We start from the raw sequence: 9,257 nt of genomic DNA, 5'->3' as shown, positions 1-9,257 counted from the left end.
ACTTCTTCCCTCGCATCCGCCTTAAAATAAAAGAAAACTAAAGACGTGCGAACTGAAATATGAAATTTCTAACTGCTAAACTCGTGAACTGGTCAACCCCAAGCATCCATGGTGAAAGGCCACCTCTCTCTCCTAGTTGTACAGATGGGTCAGCTTCAATTCTTGATTGATGCGTCGAATAATTATCACCGATAAAGCTGAATGTAATTTGTGACCCTTATCGGCTGTCAACTTAATTTGGATTCAACTACCATCAGCTTTATGTCTCATCACTATTAATTGGCCTTTCACCCAGATGCGCCCACCAAGTTGTGCTGACCAAGTTGCGACGATTCTTCTTGGGCAAATGTTTGCGAGGACGATCAACACAAAGTCTTGTGGTGAAGTTGTGCTCAACCAATGAATTCCTATGATCGCAATCTTTGCATTGCGTTAACGCATATTCTGCACAAAAATACAAAAATCAACTGTTCTAATACGCTGAACACATGCGACTGCAATATCATGAAAATGATGCTTAATGGACGCAAGTTAACATATTTCATCAACGCAATCCAACATTGTGTAAGAACTTAGCACTATGATAATGTGCATTTCTGCCCGTTTCACCCAACCTCTACGATTTCTCCCCAGGAATCATGAGGCCCGATCTTGACGGATCGAGATTCGAAATGAAACCGGTGATGCTGCAGATGATCCAAACTACCAGACAGTTTGATGATAGGCGTAGCGAGGATCCGCACGCCCACCTCCGAAGTTTCATCGAGATCTACAACACTTTTGTGTTCTCTAACATCTCCACTGAGGAGGTTTGACTAACCTTGTTTCCATTTTTGTTTTGTGACCAGGCACGAAAATGGGCTTATTCTCTCGAGCCACGAGAGATTACCTCATGAGAGCAAGTAGTAGAGAAGTTTATGAAGAAGTACTTCCTTCTGATTGAGAATGCCAAAAGAAGGAAGTTGATCACCAATTTTGAACCATATTGACGAATCACTCAGCGACGCTTGGGCGAGGTTTAAGAGGCTGGTAATAGATTGCCCGCATAAGTGCTTACCAGACTACATACAAATGGAGATTTTTATCACGAATTAAAGCTTGCATCGCAGACGGCGCCAATGTGACAGCAGCTGGAGGTCTGTTGAATAAAACTTATGATGAGGCCAAGAATATCCTTGATCACATTTCAAAAAATCATGAATACTGGAGAGAAAGTGATCAAAGATTGAGAATCAAGGACAGTGACGCAAATAACGGGGCCATCGCGTCCCATCAGAGTCAAATGACTGCGATGATGAACATGATACAGGGAATCGCAATCAATAGCCGAGCAACCATATTGGGCAAGTGAACGCAGTCAACCAGAAGACCACAAGTTGTGCTACTTGTGGTGAAGGACATCTAATGGAGGAATGCCCTAAAAACCCACAGTAAGTCTATTTTGTGAAGAATAATCCGTTTTCTAACACGTACAACCCTGGGTGGAGAAACCACCCCAACTTCGCGTGGAAAAATCAACAGAAATATTTTCAATCAGTGGCGCAAAAAGAAGGGCCACCCAGATTTTTCCCATGAAACAACGGTCAAACAAATAATTAAGCCAGCAGTTCGTAGACGCTGCAATCTTCCACTTTGGAGAGTTTGTTGAAGCAATATATTGAAAAGAACGAAATAATGCTTCAAAATTAAGCGACATTCATCCGCAACCTGGAAATTCAGATAGGCCAGATTGCGGGCGAACTAAAAAATAGACCGCAAGAGGCCTTGTCCAGTTCAACGGAACTCCCACACAACCCGGGGGTACGGGAAAAGAGCAATGTCAAGTTGTGACATTGCGGAGCGGAAAGACTGTGGCAGGGGAGAAGAAGAAGCCTAGCCGGACTGCTCCAATTGTGCTGGAACCAAAGATTGTGTTGACTCGAGGAGAAACAGAGGAAACTGAGGCAACGAAACTAGAGATTGCATCCACCTCGGAGCCGAAAGAACAAGGGACCGTGAGAATATAGCTGCCACCATTCCTTCAGAGACTCAAAAAGAAGAAAAATGATGAGGTACAGTATCAATGCTTCATGAATATGTTAAAATAGTTGCATATTAATATTCCTTTCACTAAAGCAATTGAAGAGATGCCCGCATATGCGAAGTTTCTAAAGGATATGGTGACAAAGAAGAGAGGCACTGGTAAGTTTGCAACGGTGGCTTTGAAGCAGAGTTCAAAACTTATAATCCCATAAAAAATGCGCGACCCTGGGAGTTTCACTATACCGTGCTTTATTGGAGGATTATACACCGGTCAAGCGCTATGCGATCTCGGGGCCAGCATCAACTTGATGCCCCTGTCAATTTTCAAGCAGCTGAATGTGGGGCAGCTTGTGCCCACGATGGTGACTCTCCAATTAGCGGATAGATCTCTTTGCATCCAGAGGGGAAGGTGAAGAATGTTCTAGTTACAATCGAAAAATTTATATTACCAGCAAACTTCATCATCCTGGACTACGAAGCAGGCAAAGATGTGCCCATCATCCTGGGGCGACCATTTTTATCTATCAGTCGCGTCCAGATTGATGTGTACAAAGGAGAGATCACGCTGAGCATGAATGGACAGAACCTCAGGTTTGACATTATCCAAGCCATGAAATATCCAGATGAAGAAGACCTCAATGAATCTGACGATGAACCAAGTTTGAATGATGAAGGGAAGCCTAAAGATTAAAATGAAGATGAGGATGCGATCACATCCATTGTAGCATGCAATGCGATCACAGAAAAAACAACCAAAGAAGATGAGGTGATCGTATCCCAAGAAGATAAGCCGACAGTGAATGAAGAAAGAAAAACAACAAAACCATCCTTGGAACAACCACCAACAATAGAGCTGAAGACCCTTCCTAACCACCTAAAGTATGCGTTTCTAGGGCAGAATGAAAAGCTACCTGTAATAATTTCCTCTACACTTAATGAAAACCAAGAAAATGCGCTGCTGAGCATTCTGAGAAAGTATGTAAAAGTAATTAGTTGGACGCTTGCAGACATTAGAGGAATCAGCCTCGCATACTATATACATAGAATTCGTCTCGAAGAGGATCACAAAGGATCGATCGAACATCAGCACAGACTCAATCATGCGATGAAGGAGGTCATAAAGAAGGAGATAATCAAGTGGTTAGACACGGGCATCATCTATCCAATAACTAACAGCATGTGGGTCAGCCCCGTTCAATGCATACCGAAGAAATGAGGGATGACGGTAATCCCTAATACAAATAATGAACTGATACCACAAAGGACCATCATAGGATGGATGATTTGTATGGACTACCACAAATTAAATGCGGCAACAAAGAAGGATCATTTCCCTTTGCTTTTTATCGACCAAATGCTAGATCGTCTGGCTGAAAATGACTTCTACTACTTCTTGGATGGGTATGCCGGCTATAACCAAATCATGATTGCTCTGAAAGATCAAGAAAAAACCAGATTCACCTACTCATATGGAACATTTGTGTTTCGACGCATGTCGTTCGGTCTCTGCAATGCGCCTAGCACTTTCCAAAGGTGTATGATGGCCATCTTTTCTGAATATCTCGAAGACTCTGTAGAAATATTCATGGACGACTTCTCTGTGTATAGGCAAACATACGAAGTCTGTCTTAACAACCTAGAGAAGATTCCATTTTAGGGTGAAGAAAGGCATATTAGAATCTAGGCTGTCAGGATGGGTTGGAGGTGGACAAGGAAAACATTGAGGATGGGTTGGAGGTGGACAAGGAAAACATTGAGGTGATTGAAAAGCTCCCACCTTCAACGAATGTAAAGGCTGTCAGGAGCTTCTTAGGACATGCTGGCTTTTATAGATGTTTTGTCAAATACTTTTCAAAGATTGCATTGTTACGGACCATTTTTCCAAATTAGAAAATCCAGTAGTTGGCTGCAACCAATCAGAAGTGAGTGCAACATTCCCAGACGAGTAACTATTTAAGATTGAAGAATTGCCATGGTACGTAGACGTGGTAAATTTTCTGGTTTGCGAGCAATTTCCCGAAGATTACCAACCACCAAAAGAGGCGGCTCAGACATGAATGCAGATCATATTATTGGGATGAGCCAAATCTTTATAAAAGGAGGTCAGACCAGATTCTACGCTTGTGTGTACCGGATGCTGCTCACCAACGCATATTATCACAATGTCATGACTCACCATATCAAGGCCACTTTAGAGGCCAGTGTACAACAACGAAAGTATTACAAAGTGGGTACTATTGGCTAACACTATTCAAGGATGCAAGAGACTACGCGATGAAATGTGACCGGTGCCAACGCACGGGTAATATTTCATGACATGTGATGCCCATGAACATCATTTTAGAACTGGAATTGTTCGACGTCTGAGGTGTTGACTTCAGGGACCATTTCACCATCGAATGGTCACAAATATTCTGTTAGCCGTCGACTACGTTTCCAAGTGGGTAGAAGCGGTAGCATGTGCTGCAAGTGATGTAGCAGTATCTCTAAATTCCTGAAGAAAAATATTTTCACTCGTTTTGGCACTCCACGTGCCATAATAAATGATGAAGGCTCCCACTTTTCAATCACATAGTCAATAACTTGCTACTCAAATATAATATCTCCATAAGTGGCCAGCCGCATACCAATCCACGGACGAATGGTCAGGCTGAAGTGTCCATCGGGAAACCAAGCTGATATTGGAGAAGTGGTATAAAGCCTTCACGGAAAGATTGGGCAACAAGCTAGACGATGCACTGTGGGACATACAGGACCGCCTATAAGACACCTATAGGCATGTCTCCGTATGTGTTGGTGTTTGGGTAAAGCTTGTCATTTACTACTTGAGCTGGAGCACAAAGGGTTGTAGGACGGTGAAAAAGCTTAACTTCGACATAAAGTAACAGGGGAAGCAAGGAAACTCCAATTGGTCAATCTTGATGAGTGGAAAACGCAAGCTTATGAGAATGCCAAAATTTACAAAGAACGAGCAAAATTTTGGCATGACAAATACTATGCGGGAAGAATCTCCATGTCAGACAAAAAAGTCTTATTTTTCATTGTGGTCATGGCTCTTTTCTGGAAAATTAAAGTCACACTGGTTCGGACCCTTTATAATCAAAGAAGTATGCCCGAATGCCGCGGTCGAGCTGATTAATAAGGAAGGGACCCACACGTTCAAGGTTAATGGTCAAAGAGTCAAGATATATTATGGGGGTATTTTCATCGGGAAAAGACCTCTGTAGATTTGAGAAATCCGGAATGAAGAAAAATCGAATGGCCCCTACATTGGAATGCGACAAAAAATCATCAGGGGCGCAAGTCTTTTGGAATATCCTTTTCTTACCAATGATTAATGAACTCTCACTACTCCTCTTTCTTTTAACTGTTATCGTATTTTTATCTTTATATATATAAAAAAAGAAATCGACGCCGCAATCGTGTTGAACGATTGTGGAAAACGATTTTGCTAATTGTATCTGTTATTTGACCCTCTCATTGTTTTCTTTGCAAACGATCGAGGTGAACGATTGCGGAGGCGCTATACGAAAGACACAATTACTTTATTCCGTCACCGCAATCAAAAGAGAGCAGCTCGCCACAAAGAAGGATGCATTCACAAATAATGTGGGTGACAGCTCAAATTTGGGGGTTGTATCTTTCCTTGACTTTATTTATGCCAAATTTTGCAAAATCGCATCGCATCCTCTTTAGTCGGGACAATCATTTAACATTGATTAATTTAGTAAGTCACCGCATTATTTCTCCTTGCCAATTGTGATTTCAATGATGAAACACATGCTTTTATTTTTTCATATATACTAGAGTCAACTTAATTTTAGGACAGTTAACTCATGAAATATTTCTAGAAGTTAGTGGTCTGCTAGCTTTCTTTTACGAAACTTCCTAAGAGCATCGCATGACTTCTTTCAATCTTTCAGCAATGGGGACATTGCTGTATTTTAAATTTAGGGGTGTGGTATTCATTTTCAACCTTGCTGTTTTTAGGTTAAAAAAAAATCATAACGTTGCGATCGGATCCTACTCGTAGTTGGATGTCCGCATGACACACGTGGGGGCAAGCCAAAACGAAGGTAGGAATCATGATCAATGCATAAATAAAATGATCGCAACTTCGCTGCCAAATGGGTATGAGTTTAGACTAAGAAAGAGCGCCTTGCTCGTAGTTGGATGTCTGCATGACACACGTGGGGGCAAGCCAAAACGAAGGCTAGGCACTTGGATCAGCACAAGAACAAAAGAAAAATAAATAAAAAAAATAAATATATATATCTAAAATACGTAAGAATAAAAATCATTTGAGAACACCCCAGTTGGAAAAGTTTTTATGAAATAAATCATGCGATGGAATCTAGTAAAGTCTTTTTGAAGGTTAAACTTGCAGTCCCTAAATTTTAGAAATATTTTAAGAGGCTTGGATAAAATTGAGAAGATTTTGGTATATAGGATTTGAATAAGGCATCCTTGAGAAATCTAGGGAAGAGAAGGCGGTCTATTTCTAAAGGAAATCTTTAGCTTATGCTTGAGGACAAGTATTGTTTAAATTTTTGGGTGTGATAACGGGCAAAAATGCACGTTATTACATCACTAAATTATAAAACAAGGCAAGATTGTTATGGTAAAAATATACAATATTACGTCCAAAAGCACTAAGTTTACAACATTGCGATCGCATTCGTCCATCGCATTAAAATAGCTAACTTATGTATTTTATGCAGGAAAATGTGTTGACGCAAGGCAGAAATGCAATCTGAAGAAATTAACGTTCGAACGCATAAGAGATTGCGATCGCAAGGCTATACGATCGTTTTTGTTCGCGAAAATCTGCTCAAGAAGGTGGTCGCATAGAGCCAGCGCATCTAGGTGAAAGCTTAATAAATCACGATGGGACAGAAAGCTGATGACGATCGATTCCGAATTAAGTTAACAAATCGTTAACGACCTACTATAGCAAGTACACTCAACTTTTCGGTGACAAATATTCGGCGCATCAGACAGAGAATTAATACCATCTCATCAGTGCAATCATAAGAGAGAAGAAGCTTCTCACCCTGAAGTTCTATAAATACCGAAGGCCATCTTCAGTGAAGAAGTTCGCTCAGTTTACAGAATTTACCATATAGATAGAATTAGCCTTGTTCATAGTTTTTCTTTTACTTAGAAGACAGAAGCGAGTGAAGAGAGATTACACCAAGAGATCGTTCCGGTGAACTCGAAAGAGTGCCAGGAGCGTCGAAATCAAAGAGAGGGCCAACTTTTGCGGAAACAAGAATATCTTTTGAGCAGAATAGAGACAACAGTGTAAAAGCCTTGGGAAGCAAGATATTGCCACCAGGCTCTCTACCCTTATTTTCCAGTCATTTTGTACTCTAAACTTATTCATAAAAATGGAAATTACATCTTTATATCTGTTCGCTCTCTATTCATTACGCATGAGTAGCTAAATCTGTCGAATGGGTTGAGAAGCACTTAGCTAGCATAACCTGGGATCTTCATTCTATGCGATTATCTTGTATTATGTATGTGTCATTCGTTCATTAGAGATACTCGGGAGGGTAGTCTAAGGATAGAATCTAGGCTTGGAAAAGTCATATTAGAATCTAGGCTCGGGAGAGTCAGATTAGAACCGCATAGTCAAGAGATAGAAGCTTAGGAATAAGCTCTGTTTGCTATTAACGCATCGCATGCACCCTAGAGATAGATTATGATTGTATGCGGTCACCTTGTCCTTGTGTGCATCTTGCATCATCGCATATGCAAGAAGTAGAGACTTAGGAATAAGCTCTATAGACATTATCGCATTCATCGCATGTATCCTAAAATTAGGAGCCATCGCATTTGCATTGGAAAATGATTTGCTGTCGCATGAGTGTAGCATGATCGCATAGCTTGATAGCTAAAGACTTTCTCAACCTGTTCCTCCGCATACTCAGTGTATCTGTCACATAATTACTCTTTTCTCGAATCCGCCGTATACTTTTTATACCTTAAACAACAAACAAACCGAACCATTGATTTAGTTGTTGCCGCAAGTGATCTAAAATTACCATCGCATATTGTTTTCCTTAGTCTCCATGTTCGACCCTGGGCTTACCAGGAAACTCAGCAGGATTTATACTTGGGTCCTACTGAGAAAACTTGCATGCTCAATGCATATTCCACCATCGCATTCTACTCCATTATTCCATCGCATAAAATAACGCATCACAATCTCCACTGCGAAACCCCAAAACAAATTCGGTAAGAAAGCGTAACTCATCATTGAGTGAACCATGTCCAACAAGGTCCTATTTCTCCTCTCCACTACACCATTTTGTTGAGGTGTACCCGACGCTGAGAGTTGGGAAACGATTCCATGTTCTCTCAAATAGTCCTAGAATGTCGAGTCCAAAAACTCTTCATCTTGATCCGATCGAAGTGTTTTAATCCCTCTATCCAATGCGTTCTCAACTTCAGCCTTGAACTCTTTGAACTTTTCATAGGATTCAGATTTTCGTTGCATAAGATAAACATATCCGTACCTGGAGTAATCATCAGTAAAACTGATAAAAATACTCATAGCCACCTCGGGCTTGCACAATCATAGGACCACAAAGGTCAGAATGTACTAACTTAAGAGGTTCCTTGGCTCTATAACCTTTTTTAGTAAAAGGTCGTTTAGTCATTTTACCCTCAAGGCAAGATTCACACATTGGTAAAGAATTTTCTTCTAACTCACTTAGAAGTCCATTCTTCACCAATCTCTCAATCCTATTAAGATTGATGTGCCCTAAACAAAGATGCCAAAGTTGGGCATTTTCTTTTGGAAAAATTCGTCGACATTTTGATTGAGTTACGACAGTTCTGAACATTTCAGTATTATGGAGGGAATTAATGGCTAACGGCCTTAGCACATATAAATTCTATTCCAAATTTGTGCAAATAAGACCACCATCTTTATGAATAAACACTTTATCCACATTAAAAGAGATGGTATATTTACATTGTAATAAACACTTTACAGAAATGAGATTCTTTTTTAGTTCGGGAACAATATATACATTATTTAAAATAAGAAACCTATTATGTAAAGCTAACTGCAGTCCTCCCACTGCCACAGCTGAGACGACATGTCCGGTGCCTACTCCCATCGTCATCTCACCAGCCTCTAGCTGTCGCCAAGACTAATCCCTGAAAAGAAGAATAAATGTGTTAGTGGCGCCTGAAACAATTATCCAGGCAAAATCATCATT

The sequence above is a fragment of the Benincasa hispida genome, chromosome 11, assembly GCF_009727055.1.
Source record: "Benincasa hispida cultivar B227 chromosome 11, ASM972705v1, whole genome shotgun sequence".
Lineage (NCBI taxonomy): Eukaryota > Viridiplantae > Streptophyta > Magnoliopsida > Cucurbitales > Cucurbitaceae > Benincasa > Benincasa hispida.
This window is presented reverse-complemented; position numbering follows the sequence as displayed.